This window comes from Panthera uncia, chromosome E1, assembly GCF_023721935.1.
Source record: "Panthera uncia isolate 11264 chromosome E1, Puncia_PCG_1.0, whole genome shotgun sequence".
NCBI classification, from domain to species: Eukaryota; Metazoa; Chordata; class Mammalia; order Carnivora; family Felidae; genus Panthera; species Panthera uncia.
Genome location: NC_064814.1, coordinates 44673437 through 44691127, shown reverse-complemented (window position 1 = coordinate 44691127; position 17691 = coordinate 44673437). Strand labels below are relative to the sequence as shown.

Below are 17691 nucleotides of genomic sequence, written 5' to 3'. Positions count from 1 at the left end.
GGAGTTCTTTATATATTTTGGACATCAGTCCCTTAGCAGCTACTTGGTTTGCAAATATTTTCTCCCATTCAGTGGGTTGTCTTTTCACTCTGTTGTTAGTGTGCTTTGATATACAAATGTTTTTAATTTTGGTAAGTCTTTTTTAATTTGTTATCTCCTAAAAATTAAGAAAAAAATTTTATTGAAGTATAGTTGATATACAATGTTACATTAATTTTGGGTGTACAACATAGTGATTCAGCAGCTCTATGCAGTATGCTGTGCTCATCACAAGTGTAGCTTTCATCAGTCACTCCAATACTATTACAACACCACTAACTATACTCCCCATGTTGTACCTTTCATCCCCATGACTTATTTATTCCATAACTGGAAGGAAACCTATACCTTCCCCTCCCTTTCACCCCTTTTAGCCTATCTTCCTAGCCCCTTCCCTCTGGCAACCACCTGTATTTGTGAGTCTACTTTTTAAATTTATTTTTTAGATTCCACATATAAGTGAAATCATATGGTATTTGTCTTTCTCTGTTTGACTTATTTCACTTAGTGTAATACCCTCTAGATCCATCCATGTTGTCTCATATGGCAAGATCTCATTCTTTTTTATGGCTGAGTCATGTTCCATTGAATATGTATGCCATATCTTCTTTATCCATTCATCTATCGATGGACACTTGGGCTACTTCCATATCTTGGCTGTTGTAAATAATGCTGAAATAAACATAGGAGAGCATATATCTTTTCAAATTGGTGTTTTTGTTTTCTTTGGGTAAATGCCCCATAGTGGAATTACTGGATCATATGGTATTTCTATTTTGAATGTTTTGAAGAACCTCTGTACTGTTTTCCACAATGGCTGCACCAATTTACATTCCCACCAGCAGTGTATGAGAGTTCCTTTTTTTCTACATCCTCACCAACACTTGTAATTCCTTATCTTTTTGATACTTGCCATTCTGAGAGGTGTAAGGTGATATTTCATTGTATCTTTGATCTGTATTTCCCTGATTAGTGATGTTAAGCATCTTTTCATATATCTGTTTGCCACCTGTATGTCTTCTTTGGAAAATGTCTGTTCAGGTCCTCTGTTCATTTTTTAATCAGATTATATTTTTGGTGTTGAGTTGTGTACATTCTTTATACGTTTTGGACATTAACCCCTTATTGGATACATAATTTTCAAATATCTTCTGCCATTCAGTAGGTTGCCTTTTCATTTTGCTGATGGTTTTCTTCACTATCCAAAAGCTTTTTTTTGTTTTTTTGTTTTTGTTTTTGTTTTTTTGTGTAGTCCCAATAGTTGGTTGTTTTTTTTTTTTGTTTGTTTGTTTGTTTGTTTGTTTTTTTGCTATTGCTTTCCTTGCCTCAGGAGGATGAATCTGTTTTATTTATTTTTTATTTTGTTGCCTATGCTTTTAGTGTTAGATCCAAGACATTGCCAAATCCAATGTAATGAAGATTTCCCCTGTGTATTCTTTTAATAATATTCTGGTTTTAGGGCATCTGGGTGGCTCAGTCGGTTAAGCATCCAGCTCTTGGTTCAGCTCAGATCATGATCTCACAGTTTGTGGATTTGAGCCCCACATCATGCTCTGCGCTGTCAGTGTGGAGCCTGCTTGGGATTCTCTCTCTTTCCCTCTCTCTCTGTCCCTCCCCTACTCATGCTGTCTCTCAAAATAAATAAATACACTTTAAAAAAATATCCTGGTTGGGGCGCCTGGGTGGCTCAGTCGGTTGAGCGTCCGACTTCAGCCCAGGTCATGATCTCTCGATCCATGAGTTCGAGCCCCACGTCGGGCTCTGTGCTGACAGCTCAAAGCCTGGTGCCCATTTCAGATTCTGTGTCTCCCTCTCTCTCTGACCCTCCCCTGTTCATGCTCCGTCTCTCTCTGTCTCAAAAATAAATAAACAGGGGCGCCTGGGTGGCGCAGTCGGTTAAGCGTCCGACTTCAGCCAGGTCACGATCTCACGGTCCGTGAGTTCGAGCCCCGAGTCGGGCTCTGGGCTGATGGCTCGGAGCCTGGAGCCTGTTTCCGATTCTGTGTCTCCCTCTCTCTCTGCCCCTCCCCCGTTCATGCTATGTCTCTCTCTGTCCCAAAAATAAATTAAAAAACGTTGAAAAAAAAAATTTAAAAAAAAAAAAAATAAATAAACATTAAAAAAAATTTTTTTTTTAAATATCCTGGTTTTAGCTGTTACATTTAGGTCTTTGATCCATTTCGAATTAATTTTTAATATGGTGTAAGGAAAGGGTCCAACTTCATTCTTTTGCATAGGAATATCCAGCTTTACCAACAGTATTTGTTGACAGCTGTCCTTTCCCCATTGAATGGCTTTGGCACCTTTGTCAAAAATCTATTGACCGTATAAGTGAAAGTTTATTTCTGGGTTCTCTATTCTGTTTAGTCTGTATGTCCTTATGACAGTACCACACTGTTTGGATTGCTGTAGCTTTGTAGTAGGTTTTGAAATCGAGAAATGTGAGTTCTCTAATTTTTATTCTTCTTTTCCAAAATTGTTTTGGTTATTTGGGGGTCCCTTGAAATTCCGTATGAATTTTAGTGTCTGCTTTTTCTGTTTCTGCAAATAATGCCATTGGGATTTTGATGGGGATTGCATTAAATCTGTAGATCACTTTGGGTAGTATTGTTATCATAACAACATTGAGTCTTTCAATCCATGAACATGGGATATCTTTGTTTATTGAAACAGAATTTTTAGTTACATTTAATTTTAGGTAATTTAAATTTAAGTTTATAAAAAGCCCCATGTGGCTAATGGCTACCATATTGGATAGCATGGCTCTAGAGACTCATCTTCAGATTTACTTTTCTTTCTAAAACATTGAACTACAGTAACATCTGCAGAGACTTTGTAGTACATGAATCATCATTGGTCTCAGGATAACTGCACCATATGGAAAGCATGGTTAGAGAGACCTGGAGATCTTCTGAGATGGCCACAAGTCACACTGCACCAGACTCTGTCTCTTCCTCTGTTTTCCTTTTGAAAAATCTGCCTTCCTCCAGAAGCAGAGAACCTATTGCTTTCAAAAAGAAATTAGCAGAAAGACAAACTCTACCTGTGGCAGAAATGGAATTTCTTGTGCCTTTTCCTACTTCTGTATAAGCAGAGACCATGTACCCTAAATGGGGTATTTTAAAAGAAATTCCTGCTCTAAATGAGGATGATGATTATATTAAAGCACGTATACTTTGTTCATCACTCTGCTGCTGTTCTTATGGGAACAACAACAAAAGAATGCCTTTAGGCATTGTGCATCCAATTCCATTTTCAGAAGATAGACACTTTAGTTCGTACCTTTGTTAAACTGAGAAACCTCCTTGCCCTGTCTGTTTCTTTTTCCTGCCAGGTAAGAAGTAATGTGAAGATACAGAGCAGCTAGGTCCTTAGTATTCTTCACAGCAGTCTCCCTGCCGCCCCCTCTGTAGCGTCGCTCTAAAGACTCCCTAGGGAGATCTGTAGACCTTCTTGAAGTAAACAGGAAAACTCAATAAATAAAATCGGGAGTCTTAAAACCTAAAGGCTGTCAGACACAGCTCTCTAGGAAGAAGATGCCTTTGGCCTTGGACAGTCAGGAACAGTAGGTTTGTGGTGTTTTGTATAAACATTCTGTCATGACTGTTGCAGAGGAGTCCTGCAATCAGTTCTTAGACCAAAAATGGAACTTACATGTCCTGGCCTGCCCATAACCACTCTGCATCAGCTTCTCCTGCAAAGAGGCTGGAACATCCCTGTGTATGCAGAATTAGACTAGCTCAGCAAGCACCCAGTTCTCTAAAAATGATTTCTCCACCTTATTGTCCTATAGTCTACACCCCACCCTCATCCTCACCCCTCTCCTTGTACAGAGATAAAGCTCTTTATTACAGCGTTTGGGTTTTCCCACACTGGAATTAATCTGTCACCACTCTACCAAAATGCCTATGCTAACCACTTGGGTGTTCTGGTATCAGAACGTAGAAGTGTCCCAAGTGTCCCACCCAGCCTCCTCAGCTCTCTTCTCTCTCCTGGGTTGTTATGCTGGAATGATATTCCTCTTGGATTTCAGTATGTGCAGTCTTACTTGGGTGGAGCCTTGAGCTGTTCACAGGAGTGCTGGTAATGTCTGGCCTTCAGCGCTGCCAAAGGCAAAAAGCTGGCCTCGCCTCAGTTTAAAGCACATAGTTGGATTACTGGGCCAGTGTTAGATGGAGGGCGGGGTGAGCAAATACCACTGTCTTCCTACTGTGTCTTCAGGAAATGATTATAAAGCAGCTATAAGTGCAAATGAAATAAAAAAAATGGATTGGTGCACGTGTGCGCGCGGGCACGCACACACACACACACACACACACACACACACAACACACCCCATACCAAAAAAATATACAATAAAAAGACAAATACACACACACACACACACACACACACACACACACACACACTCCTACACTCCTTTAAGTTCCATCCCAGGTCCACACCCTTATTGTTCCGCTGGACTTAACTTTGCTGCTATTTCAGAGCAAAGAACCTTTGTTAAACTATCTCCATTCTCTTCCCTGGAAGAGAACTTAGCCATAGTCTGCTGAATGAGGGCTGAACTTCCCTTTAGGCAAACTGGGGGTTCCACTTCCCTGTCTTCTTCCTTTCCAAGAGGAGTGAAGCAGAAGCAGAGGGCAGAAGCATAGGGCAGAAGCATATAGATGGGAGGAATAGCCAAAGCCAAGATTTAATCTCTCTGTTAGGGAGTGGGGTTTTCAGAACTGGTAGTAAAATCGTCTGCAGAGACGGTTGTCAATGAAAGGAATCTCTGTCCCATCAACATACTTCATTCCTTCCTTCCAGCTGCTTCTTTCCCTTTCACCTGGTACCTTCGTCAGGTTTTAGCCATATGGCTCTTAATGAATCTTGTCTGGAGTGTCTGAAAGTGGCAGATTGTGCTACGCAGAGCACAGTACCCCTGGGTCTGCCTCTCCCCTCTCAGCAGCTGTTTGCCACTGACCAAGGTGGCGACTGAGCCTGTGTGTGTGGCCGGAGTCAGTGATGAGACTCCCACCCAGGCCTGGGGAAACCCTCAGCCAGTGTGGTTCCTGTGGGAGCAGCCAAATACGCCAGAGCTCTTCATACCTTCAGGCTGTGGTGTAACAGCCAGCTTTATGCGGTGGCATTGTTTAGTGTTGGTTGACTTGACTTCTCTGTCCCCACCCTCTGTTTAAGGGAATCTGGCCATGGCTCAGTAGAGAAGAAGCTGGCATTAGCAGAGTGGCTTCCTGCTAGCTCTCGTAGTAGGAGCCAGGACCACCTTCCATCGCTGCCTCCCTACCCGTGTGGCAATGGCAAAGGGCCTCTCTGTGTTCAGCCTCCCGTTGTGGGGTTTCAAGTTGCCTAAGATCAGGACACGGCTATCTGCCAGGTTATCTGCCCAGATAAACATTTATTGTTTACAGGGACGTGTTTCAGCTGCTCTGGCTGATCCCACTGGTGAGATCTTCGAGTTTCTGGAGGTTTTTAAGCCAGTATGTGGGGCTGACATCCAGACACAGAACTGCTGGAGAAGTGACCAGCCACTTCTAGCCTAGCTTAGCCGTTGCCTCCTCCCTACCCAAGGCTAGAGCCAAATTTATATCTCTCAATTCCCAGTCCTGCCTCAGGATATTGTAACTGCCTCTTCATTTTCAACATTTCTGGCCTTTAGAATTTGGAGATTTATATAAGAGCCAATGTTATGACACAAACAGCTGAAGACTTCTTTTAGGTGGCAAAACCAGCATTCTGACACTTATGTTTTCTTTAATAGCTAGTGAGGGCCAATGTTTGGGAAAGGCGACAGGGATAAAGAGATTTTCTTTAATCCAAACAGCCATGTCCTCTGCATCCAAATGTATGTTGTCTTTTTATTTTTTAGTGATATAACTGATTTCTAACATTTTATTATACTACAAAGTTGAAAGAATTTTACAGTGAACTCACTTACTCTTAGCGTCTAGATTCTGTCATTCTCATTATTTTACTATACTTGCTTTGTCATATATCTATACATCTCCCTCTCCATCCACCATCAGTGCCTTTTTTTCATTAAGTAATCTCTACACTCAACGTGGGCTCAAACTCACAGCCCAAGATTAAGAGTAATATGCTCTACCAACTAAGCCAGCCATGCGCCCCTTTCGTCAATTACCGTTTTATTTATGTCATCAGTACATTTTCTCTAAATCCTTCAGCATGCATATGTATCATTAACTAGAGTTCAGTATTTGCTTATGGCTTTTTCTTTTGAGGTACAATTTACATGAAATGCACAAATATCAAGTGTACCATTGCTAAGTTCTGACAAATGCATGTAATCCAAAACCTATCAAAATATAGAATCTTCCTATCATGATCCCTTGTGTCTGCCTAAATCCCCAGAGGCAGGCTCTACTCTAATGTTTTCCACCATAGCTTAGATTTGCTTTTTTTAGAATTTCATATAAATGGAATCATACGGCATATACTCTATTTAGAAGGGCTTCTTTTGTTTATTGTACAGTTTTTGAGATTCTTCCGTGTTTTTACATTTATTGGTAGTTTATTTGTTTCTATTGCTGAGTGGTGTTCCATTTTATGAATATGTCACAGTTTATCCATTCTGTAACTGATGGATTGCTTGATGGACATCTAGCCTATTTCCATTTGAGGACTATTAGGAATAAAGTTGCTATGAATAGTTAGACACAAATCTTTTTGTGGACATGTGTTTTCTCTTGGGTATATGCCTAGGATTAGAATTGCTGAGTCATAGGATAGATGTATGGTTTTTCGGGGGGGGGGGTGTTTGTTTGTTTGTTTGGGTTTTTTGGGGTTTTTTATTGGAGATTGCTAGCCCTTTTTCCAAAGGTGATTGCACCATATTACACACCAGCAGTGTGTAAGAGTTCCTGTTGCTCTATATCCCCGTGGTAGTTGCTGGGGCCGGGGGGGTTGATAATATCATTTCAGCTTTAATTTACATTTCCCTGGTGACTAATATGGAAGCTGCATATTTTTTCATCACCTATTGGCCATTTGTGTATCTTTGTGTAGGGTCTGTTCATATCTTTTGCCCATTTTCTTTAATTGAGTCGTTTCGTTGTTACTAAGTTATAAGATACCTTTATATATTCTGGAAACAAGTATTTTGTCAGATATATCTTTTGTGAATATTTTCACTCAGTCCATGGCTTATCTGTTTCTTTCTTTTTTTTTTTTTTTTTAATCCAGAGTAGGCAGTTGTTTTTGTTTTTTTTTTTTTTTAATGTTTATTTATTTTTGAGAGACAGAGAAAGAGACAGCACAAGCAGAGGAGAGACAGAGAGAAAGAAGGAGACACAGAATCCAAAGCAGGCTCCAGGCTCTGAGCTGTCAGCACAGAGCCTGACACAGGGCTCGAACCCATGAACTGCAAGATCATGACCTGAGCTGAAGTTGGACCCTTAACCAAATGAGCCACCCAAGTGCCACTTCTTTTTTATTTTTTTTTTTTAATGTTTAATTTTTTTGAGAGAGGGAGAAGCAGAGTGAGAGGGAGAGAGAGAATCTCAAGCAGGCTCCATGCTGTCAGCACAGAGCGGGACTGAATCCCACCAACTGCAGGATCATGACCTGAGCCGAGATCAAGAGTCTGGATGCTTGACTGAGCTACCCCCTGTTTATTTTCTTAAAACATTGCCTTGGTGAACAGAAATTGTTCATTTTGATGAAATCGAGGAGGTTTTTTTTTTAATGTTTATTTATTTTTTAGAGAACGCAAGTGGGGAAAGTACAGAGGGTGGGAGAGTACAGAGGATCTGAAGTAAGCTCTGCACTGACAACAGAGAGACTGACGCGGGGCTCAAACTCACGAGCCATGAGATCACGATCTGAGCTGAAGTCGAAGTTGGGCACTAACCAACCAAGCCATCCAGGCTCCCCTTGATGAAATCTAGTTTATCCTGTTTTTCTTTTATGGCTATTACTTTGTGAGAGCTAAAAGACTCAAATCATAGACACTCTCTCCCCTGCCACACCCCCCTCCCCCTCCCCAACAGTTTCTACTATTAATAGCATCTTGCATTAGTGTGGTGCATCTGTTACAACTGGTGAGTGGATATTGATACATTATTATTAACTGAAGTTCATAGTTTACATCAGGGTTCATTCTTTGTGTTTTGTGAGTTCTGTGGGTTTTGATAAATGTATAATGACATGTATCCACCATTACAGTATCAATACAGAATAGTTTCACTGCCCTAAATACCCTGTGCTCTCCCCATCCATTCCTTCCCTCCATCATCTCCAGCCCCTAGTAGCCACTCATCTTAACTACTGTCTCTGTAGTTTTGCCTTTTCAAGAATGCCATATAATTAGAATCCTAGAGTATGTAGTCTTTTCAGATTGACTTCTTTCACTGAGTAATATGCTTTTAAGGTTAGCTCATTTCTTTTTATTTCTGAATAATATTCCACTGTATGGATGAACCAGTTTTTTATTCATTCACCTATTGAAAGAAGTCTTGATTGCTCCCAAATTTTGGCAGTTATGAATAAAGCTGCTGTAAATTATGAATCAAGCTGCTCTTTTTATGTGCAGAATTTTGTGTGAATATGTTTTCAACTCATTTGGGTAAATACCTAATTTTACCCAAATCTACCGATTGCTAGATCATATAGTAAAAATATGTTTAGCTTCATAAGAAACTGCCAAACTGCCTTTAAAGTAGCTGTACCATTTTGCATCCTACCAGTAATGAATGAAAGTTCCTATTCCTCCACATCCTTAACTAGCATTTGGTGTTGTCTGTGTTTTGGATTTTAGCTGTTTAGATAGCTGTACGGTGGTATCTTGTGTTTGTTTTAAGTTGCAATTCCTTAATGGCTTATGATATTGAGCATCTTTTCATATGCTTATTTGTCATCTGTGTATCTAGTTCAGTGAGGTGTCTGTTCAGGCCTTTTGCCCATTTAATTGTGTGGATTGTTTTCCCAAAAGTAAGTTTTAGGAGTCAGTGATGGATTTTTTAAAATTTTTTTTAATGTTTGTTTATTTTTGAGAGAGAGACAGAACACAAGCAGGGGAGGGGCAGAGACCCAACCATATGTTGTCAATAAGAGACGTATTTTATTTATTTAATTTTTAATTTTTATTTATTTTAACGTTTAATCATTTTTGGGAGAGAGAGAGATACACAGTGTGAGTGCGGGAGAGGCAGAGAGAGAGGGAGACACAGAATCCAAAGCAGGCTCCAGGCTCTGTGCTGGCAGCGCAGAGCCCAACGCGGGGCTCAGACTCACAAACCGTGAGATCATGACCTGAGCTGAAGTTGGATGTTCAACTGAGCCACCCAGGTGCCCCTGGGTTTTTAAATGTTTAAACAACCTTGGCTTACTTGAATAAACCCTATTTGCTACATTGGATTTGCCAGCATTTTTGGTAAGGATCTCTGTGTTCATGAGAGATTTTTATAATTTTGTTGTTGTTAAACCTTGTCAGGTTTTGGCATTAGAGTTATGCTGACCTCATTAAATGACTTGGAGGTATAACTTCCAGCTTCTCCATTTTCTGAGTTTATGTAATATTGGTGTTAATTCTTCCTTAAATATTTGATAGAATTTACTGCTAAAACCTCCTTGATCTAGAGTTCCTGTAGGAAGCTTTTTGATAATGAATTCCATCCATTTATTTAATGTATGTAAATATTCATATTTTCTGTTTTATCTTGTATAAAAACCTTAGATAAGTTGAAGGTTTCAAGGAATTTGTCCATTTCATCTAAGTTGTCAAATTGTTGGTATAAATGATTCGTAATAATTCCTTGCTGTCATTTTGATGTCTGTAGGATCTATAGTGACATGTTCATTTTTAGAAGTGTGTTACTTCATTTCTAGATATTTGGGGGTTTCCTGGGTATCTTGGTGTTACTGATTCCTGATTTAATTCCACTGTGATCAGAGAACATACTCTTCATTATTCAGTTCTCTTAAATCTATTGAGACTTGTTTTATGGGACAGTACATTTCTGTCTTGAAGAACATAGCATATGTACATGAAAAGAATGTATTCCATAATTACTGGGTGTAGTGATTTAGAAATACCAATTAGAACAAGGTAGTTGATAGTGTTCAGATCCTCTATGTCTTTACTAATATTTTATCTAGGTGCTCTATTAATTTCTGAGAGAGGAGTGTCAACATCTCCAAATATGATTGTAGATATTTTTCTTTTTTTAGTTCTGTCAATTTTTGCTTCCTATATTTTGGTGCTCTGTTACTAGGCACATACACAATTATGATAGTTTTAGCTTCCTGATAAATTGTTTTATAATTGTGAAATATCTTTCTTTTTTCTCTGGTAATACTTTGCCTTGAAATCTTTTTTTTTTTTTCTTTCTTTTTGGGTATTAACATAGCCACTCTAGCCTTCTTAAGTTTATTATTTGCATGGTGTATCTTTTCCCATCCATGTGCTTTTAACCAGTCTGTGTCTTTATATATAAAATGTGTCTCTTTTTTTTTTTAATTTTTTTAATGTTTATTTATCTTTGAGAGAAAGAGACAGAGTGGGAGATGGAGAGAGAGGGAGACACAGAATTCAAAGCCGGCTCCATGCTTTGAGCTGTCAGCACAGAACCAGACGCGAGGCTTGAACCCGTGAACAGCAAGATCATGACCTGAGCCGAAGTTGGATGCTCAATCGACTGAGCCACCCAGGTGCCCCTATAAAATACGTCTCTTATTGGGGTTCCTGTAAAAAGTGTTCCAGTAAAGCGTCCAACTTCAGCTTAGGGCATGATCTCGCAGTCTAGGAGTTCAAGCCCCGCGTCGGGGTCTGTGCTGACAGCTCAGAGCCTGGAGCCTGCTTTGGATTCTGTGTCTCCCTCTCTCTCTCTGCCTCTCCCCCACTGACACTGTGTATCTCTCTCTCTCCCAAAAATGAATAAACATTAAAATAAATAAAAATTAAAAATTAAATAAATAAAATATGTCTCTTATTGACAACATATGGTTGGGTCTTACTTTTTAATCCATCCTGACAATCTCTTCTTTTTAATTGGGGTATTTAGTTTTTAACATTTGATACAATTATCCTTGTGATTGAATTTAGACTTACAGTTTTGTTATCTGTTTTGTTTGTCCCTTCTGATTTTTGTTCTCTCTCTTTTTTTTTAATGTTTATTTATTTTTGAGAGAGTGCACTATCAGGGGAGGGGCAGAGAGAGAGGGATACAGAGAATCCGAAGCAGGCTCTGCACTGACAGCTTGGAACCCTACACAGGGCTCAAACTCACAAACCGTGAGATCATGACCTGAGCAGAAGTCAGACACTTAACCAACTAAGCCACCCAGGCGCCCCATTGTTCCTCCGTTTTGTACCATTTGTACCTCCTTTCCTAACTTCTTTTAGATTATTTGAATTGTTTTTTAGGATTCCACTTTAACTTACTCACTGGCTTTTAGCTATATCTCTTTGCAATTTTTTTAGTTGTGGGTCTATAGATCATAGCAGACATCCTTAACTTTTCAGTCTACTTAGAGATACTGTTGTACCACTGCACATAACACGTAAAAACCTTGTAACCATACAGTTCCAGTTAGCAGCTGCTCTGTATTTTATTATGGTTGCTATATAGTATATACCAGAACATACATATGTATACAACATATACATTATAAACCCCACATGACAGTGTCAGGAAGTTGTTTTGTTGTTTTTGTTTCAAAGACATGCAAACTTTATTCCCACTAATTTAAAATTAGAAAATGTGTTAAATAACACTAAAGCCCATGCTGATAAGGTTGTTTGTGGTAAAATATACATAACATAAAGTTTACCATTTTATGTTTTTTCCTTTGTTGTGTGTGCTTTTGGTGTCATACGTAATAAATCATTGCCAAATCCGGTGTCATGAAGATTTTCCCCTATGTTTTAGGAGTTTTGTAGTTTTGGTTCATAAGTTTAGATCTTTGATCCATTTTTTTTTTTTTTTTTTTTTTTTTTTTTTTTAGATCTTTGATCCATTTTGAGTTCACATTTGTATTTGGTGTTATGTAGGGATCCAACTGAGTTCTTTAGCATGTGGATATCCAGTTTCCTCAGCACCATTTGTGACATGTTATAATTTTGTTTTAAACATATCTATATATCTTTTGTAGGGGCGCCAGATGGCTCAGTTGGTTGAGCATCTGACTCTTGATTTCGGCTCGGGTCATGATCTCACAGTTCCCGGTTTCGAGCCCCACACTGGGCTCTGTGCTAACAGCACGGAGCCTGCTTGGGATTCTCTCTCACTCTCTCTGCCCCTCCCCCCACTCATGCTGTCTCTCTCTCTCTCTCTCTCTCTCTCTCAAAATCAACAAATAAACTTTTAAAAAAATAATAAACATACCTATATATCTCTTTTAATTTAAGAGAATGGAAAAATTGTTGTCTTTGTGAAGAGCCAAGTATCCAAGTGATATCACTTTCCTCTGGTTTGAAAAGCTTTTAACTTTTCATATGGGGCACATCTGCTGGCAACAAATTCTCTTAGTGCACTTTTATCAGAAAACGTCTTTATTTCACTTCTTAAAAGGTGTCTTCGCTCGATATAGAAATTTTTCAATACTTTACACATGTCTGTCCATTGTCTTATGACGTGTGTGTATGTGTGTAATGGAATATTGCTCGGTGATCAAAAAAAAAAATATATAGGGGTGCCTGAGTGGCTCAGTCGGTTGAGCATCCAACTTCAGCTCAGGTCATGATCTCACAGTCCGTGAGTTCAAGCTCCGCATCAGGCTCTGTGCTAATAGCTCAGAGCCTGGAGCCTGCTTCAGATTCTGTGTCTCCTATTCTCTCTGCCCCTCCCCTGCTCATGCTCTGTCTTTCTCTGTCTCAAAAATAAATTTAAAAAAACATTAAAAAAATATACATACACACACACACACACACACACACACACACACACACATACCACATCTTTATCCATTCATCAGTCAATAGTCATTTGGGCTCTTTCCATAATTTGGCTATTGTTGATAGCACTGCTATAAATATTGGAATATATGTGCCCCTTCGAATCAGCATTTTTGTATCCTTTGGATAAATACCTAGTAATGCAATTGCTGGGTCATAGGGTTAGCTCTATTTATAATTTTTTGAGGAACCTCCATACTGTTTTCCAGAGTGGCTGCACCAGTTTGCATTCCCACCAGTAGTGCAAAAGTGTTTTTCTTTCTCCACATCCTCACCAACGTCTGTTGTTTCTTGAGTTAATTTTAACCATTCTGACAGGTGTGAGGTGGTATCTCATTATGGTTTTGCATTGTATTTCCCTGATGATAAGTGACGTTGAGCATCTTTTCATGTGTCTGTTAGCCATTTGGATGTCATCTTTGGAAAAGTGTCTATTTGTGTCTTCTGCCCATTTCTTACTGGATTGTTTGTTTTTTGGGTGTCGTTGTAGTTGTATTTTAATGGTCTGCTAAATTTGATTTGCTGTTATTTTATTCAGGTTATTTACATCCATTTCCATAGTGGGCCTGGTCTCTTCTTTCTATGTTTGCTGTTATTTGAGTATTAGGTTGTGCTGACTTTATAAAAAGAATGGGAAGCAGCTTTGCTTTTTCTGTGACCTGGAAGGTGCACATTACTTTGAGAGTAATTCTTGACTCTTTCTCTCAGATTCTGCCTCAGGCTTTTAGCAGGTAACATTCTACCTATCATTCTACCTTAACAGGTATCATTCCACCTTTAAAATACATGCAGAATCCATTTCCACCAGCACTACCCTGGTCTAAAATGTTCCTTTCTCTTATTACAATAAGCTTGTTCTGATCTTTGCCCCCTTCCATTGAGTCACAACACAGCAGCCACAGTGATCTTTTAAGATGTAAGTTGGATTATTTAACACCACTGTTCCAAGCCCCTCCAGAGGGTTCCTCTCACTCAAAGAGAAATATCAAGTACTGACTGGGGCCTACTTCCTTTCTGACCTCACCTCCTACCACTCTTTCGCAGACTCCTCTCTGGCCAAACCCGCCTACTCATTCTTCAGTCATGCCAAACAAGTCACGCTCCGGGCCTTTGCACTTCTGCTGAATTCACTGCTATCCCACTGCGTAGTTTACTTTCTGTGCCCTTCAGGTCTCTGTTCAGGAGTCAGCCTTATCAAAAAGTTCTTTACCCGTGATCTATAGAAATGAACACTCTACCCCAGGCACTCTCTGTCCCCTACTTTATTTTATTTCTTAGCACTTAACATCACCTGACAGCAGGCTTTGTTTTTGCTTTTGCTTTGCTTACCTTTTGTCCCCCAGTAGGATGTAAAAACTTTATTTTTATTTACTGTATTCACCTCCCGTGCTTAAAATAGTTCCTGGAGACTAGACCCCTTCCTATACCACTAATAAATATTTATTGACTGAACACATGAATGAATTGAAGGAACTCAGCCTATAGTAGTTTTGGAAAGAAAAACTTTGACACCTTCCTCCTTTTTCTGTTTTTTCCCTTATTCTTTCAAAAGGTTTTTTTAGTTCTTGTGTCAAATGTTTAGGCAGAATTATCGAGATATAACAGACACATAGAATATATAACTCACTAGCTTTTTAAAAATGTTTATTTACTTTGCGAGAGAGAGAGAAGGGGACAGAGGATCCAAAGGGGTCTCTGTGCTGACAGCAGACAGCCTGATGTGGGGCTCAGACTCACAAACTGTGAGATCATGACCTGAGCCGAAGTCAGAGGCTTAATGTACTGAGCCACCCAGATGCCCCAGTAATTCACTAGCTTTAAAATATTCAATTGGATCCATTTGCAACTGTGTGGATGGAACTAGAGGGTATTATGCTAAGTGTAATTAGAGAAAGATAAATATCATATGACTTCACTCATATGAGGACTTTAAGACACAGAAGAGATGAACATAAGGGAAGGGAAGCAAAAATAATATAAAAACAGTGAGAGGGACAAAACAAACCCTCTATGGAGAATAAACAGAGGGTTACTGGAGGGGGTGTGGGAGGGGGGATGGGCTAAATGGGTAAGGGGCATTAAGGAATCTACTCCTGAAATCATTGTTGCACTATATGCTAACTAATTTGGATGTAAATTTAAAAAATTAAAATAAAATAAAATAAAACAGTACAAAAATAAATAAGTAAATAAAATGTTCAATTGGATGAGTCTGGCAAAAATATACATTAGTGTAAATGCCACCACAATCGTGATATGGAACATTGTCATCACTTCTTGTATCATTTTGTTAACCTACTTTATTCAGAAAATCATCCATTTGTCTAAGATCTTCACATTTTTTTAATGTCCTTACTAACAAAAAAAAAAAAAAAAAATTAAGGCTACATTGTGATATCCATGTTCCATTGCTAATTTATGTTCTTTGGTTTTTTTCTTAAATTCGTTAGCAGTATGCATTTCTTAGTTTTCAAAAACTAGCTCTTATATTTATTATTCTGTAATTTTTATTTTTATCTTTATTTTCTTTTATTTGTCTTAGACATGGTTCTGTTTTGTTGAATCTTTTTGTTTTTTATTAGTTTACTTAAAAACTTTATGGCTTTGAATATACCATTACTAATACTTTGGCCACATTCTAATCCATTTAGATGTGTAGTATTCTAATGATTGTTTTCTAAATAGGCTTTATCATTTTAATTTTTTGTCTCTTTGATTCTAAAGTTATTTGGGAAAATTTTATGGGTTTTTTTGAGTTAGATTCCTTAAACTTTTTTTATTAATTTCTACTTGGGGATGTTTTTGAAAATTTCTGTGGGGGCATCTGGGTGGCTCAGTCAGTTAAGTGTCTGACTTCAGCTCAGGTCATGATCTCGCGGTTTGTGGGTTCAAGCCCCGCATTGGGCTCTGTGCTGACATCTTAGAGCCTGATGCCTGCTCCGGATTCTGTGTCTCCCTCTCTTCCTCCCCATCTCCCGTGCTTGCTCTCTCTCTCTCTCTCTCTCTCTCTCTCTCTCTCTTGCTCTCTCTCTGTCTCTCTCAAAAATAAACATTAAAAAAATTAAAAATTTCTGTGACTCATTTGTGGGTTCAAGCCCCGCATCAGGCCCTGTACTGACAACTCAGAGCCTGGAGCCTGCTTCAGATTCTGTATCTCCCTCTCTCTCTCTCTGCCCCTCCCCTGCTCATGCTCTGTCTGTCTCTCTCAAAAATAAATAAACATTTTTAAATTTTTTTTTTAATTTCTGTGACACAGTAGGTAATACTTTTTTTTCTTTGAAGTTTTATGTATTTTGAGAAGAATATATTTTTGTAACATACAAAATTCAGTATATAGCTATTGAATTATCATTAATTACACTATTCTAATTGTCTGTATTATTTTTACCTGCTTGATATGTTAAAGAATGAAAGTAATTAGTCTACCACTACAATTGTGTTTTTGTCAGTTTCTTCTTGTATTTCAAAGGTTTTTTTTGTTTTCATTTCAGTTCATTCTAACCTTGAATCCTACTTTGGTGTTTTGTTTTGTTTTGGTATTTGTCTTTGCCTGATAGATTTTGTCCTATCTTCCCCTTCACCCCCTTTTGTCTAAATCTCATTGTTCTTTTTTAAGTTTATTTGTTTTGAGAGAGAGAGAGTGAGCGGGGTGGGGGGGAGAGAGAGAAGAGAGGGAGGGAGGGAGGGAGGGAGAGAGGGAGAGAGAATCACAAGCAGGCTCTGCACTGCCAGTGCAGAGCCCAATGTAGGGCTTGATCTCATGAACCATGAGACTAAGACCTAAGCCGAAATCAGGAGTCAGATGCTTAACCAACTGAGCCACTGAGGCGCCCCTCTAAATTTCATTGTTTAGGTATGTCTCTTCTAAACTGTATTTACAACATTGCATTAAAAAAATTATTAAGATGAACTTCATATATTCATATAACATAAGACTAGCCACTTAAATGAATAATTCACTGACATTTAGAACATTTATGGTTTTGTGCAACCACTATCTCTATAGTCATTGCATTTTAATTCCCTTCATTTATCTTTAATTTTTAAAATACAATGCTTTAAATAATTTTTTCCTACTTACTAAGTAGAAGAATTAAGCAGGATATAACAGTCTCTCATTTTAGTGAGGATTATGTTCAGCTGCAAGAAACAGAAAATTCCAAAATACAGTAATAGTAACTTAAATAAGATAGTAGATTTTCCCCTCAAGTGAAAGAAGCCCAGAGGTTTTCTGGCTTGGCACTTCCTGGTGTCATGGACCAAGGCTCTTTCTATTTTGTTCCTCTGCTGTATATGGCTTTCATTTCCAAGGGCCCCTGAAGTCTAAGATGGCTATTGGAATGCCAGCCATTTCATCTGCATACAATCCTGTGGGAAGTAGAAACAGTTAAAAGGAGGAATGTAATTGTAAAAAAAAAAAAAAAAAAAAAAAAAATTTTTTTTAAGATGCCTCTCCTTTTAAGTACCTATACTGAGAGCATATTCACTTCTGCCTAATTCTGTTGGCCAGAACTGAGTCACATGGCCAAACCGAGTTGCAGTGTTGACTGGGAAATAGTTTTATTCTAGGCAACTGTATGCATAACTGAAAAATCAAGAGTCCAATTACAGAGAAAGAGTAGCAGAAAAAATCATGGGAAACAACTTGCTGTTTCTGTCACACCTCCCTTGCATAAGTGTAGGACTTCCTCGGGGCACCTGAGTGGCTTAGTCGGTTAAAGGACCTACTCTCGATTTCA

At 38.7% G+C, this 17691-nt stretch overlaps 1 protein-coding gene across 3 annotated transcripts in view; it reads left to right on the top strand.

Annotated features, from left to right (window-relative positions):
• The window catches only part of SMG6 (SMG6 nonsense mediated mRNA decay factor), a 227433-nt gene that overhangs the window by 158775 nt on the left and 50967 nt on the right, over nucleotides 1-17691 (top strand). The gene's annotated exons all lie outside the window — the stretch shown is intronic.